This window comes from Mandrillus leucophaeus, unplaced genomic scaffold (genome assembly GCF_000951045.1).
Source record: "Mandrillus leucophaeus isolate KB7577 unplaced genomic scaffold, Mleu.le_1.0 Scaffold150, whole genome shotgun sequence".
Lineage (NCBI taxonomy): Eukaryota > Metazoa > Chordata > Mammalia > Primates > Cercopithecidae > Mandrillus > Mandrillus leucophaeus.
The window spans coordinates 2216724-2217969 of NW_012101477.1; positions in this window are offsets into that span (position 1 = coordinate 2216724).

The following is a 1246-nucleotide window of genomic DNA, read 5'->3' on the forward strand; positions in this document are numbered from 1 at the left end:
AAAAAAAATCTGTTTAATGCATAATCTTTTGAATATATATAGAGATAGAGAGAGAGACACTCTAATCACATCTCTTCCTTTATGTCTCTTCAGGCACGGTTCTTCTGTGGCAGAGGCATTTTTCAAAAACACAGACCCTCTTGTTTAATTAATAATCCCCCCAGACATAAATCACCCCAGTGGCACCCTCTCTAAGCAGCCCGTGGCAATGACCTAGTTTAAGAGCCTTTCATGTATAGCTTGGGTTTACTATGTATTTTGAAAATTACTGCTCAATAGCTATTTTGGGAGATCAGCATTTTCCTTCGTAAGTTTTAGCAATGAGAACCCATTCTTCCCACCTAGGAAGGGAGAATCACAGAATAATAGAACTGTATTAATAGATAATGAAGAAGGACTACTCATTTCCCTAGGAAACGAATAATAATTATATGGCAAACATCTTTTGAACACTTTACATGCACTGCCTTATTTAATTCTCACAATAACCCTCTATTTCAGGCAATATGGCCCCTATTTAACTGACAGGGAAACTGAGTCAAACAGCAAGGGATTAAAAGACTTCCCCAAAACCACCCAAGTAACAAAGTCAGAATTCAGACTCAGGCCCAAAACACTTTCCCAAAACCACACAAGTAACAAAGGCAGAATTCAGCTCTAGAGCCTTTGCTTCCACTAAGCCTTGCACACCTCTCTGGTGGGCATAAAATTGGCATTCATTTTCTGTCACTGACGTGACAGACATCCAATAAACATTATCACATTTAGTTCTCATAATGACACTAGGTTGGTATTATCACTATTTCCAGAGAAGTAAACTGAAGCTCAGAGAAGAACGTGGTGGAAATGGAAACCTAAATATGTCTTTATAATTATTATTTTTATTTTTTATTGTGTAAGAACACTTAACATGAGATCTATCTGCTTAAAAATTTAAGTGTACAATGCAATGTTAATTATAAACATAGTGTTGAACAGAAAAATCTCTAGAATGTATCTTTCAAAACTATACCTTTAAGCTGGTTGAATAGCAACTCCCCAATTTCCCCTCCCTCCAGCTTTTCTCAACCACTATTCTACCCTCTATGTGTTTGCCTATTTTGTATACCTCATGTAAGTAGAATCACACAATATTTGTCCTTCTGTGACTAGCTTATTCGCTTAGGTTAATGTCCTCCAGGTTTATACATGTTGCTACATACAGTAGGACTCCTTCCACTTTTTTTTCTTTTTTTCTTTTTTTTTT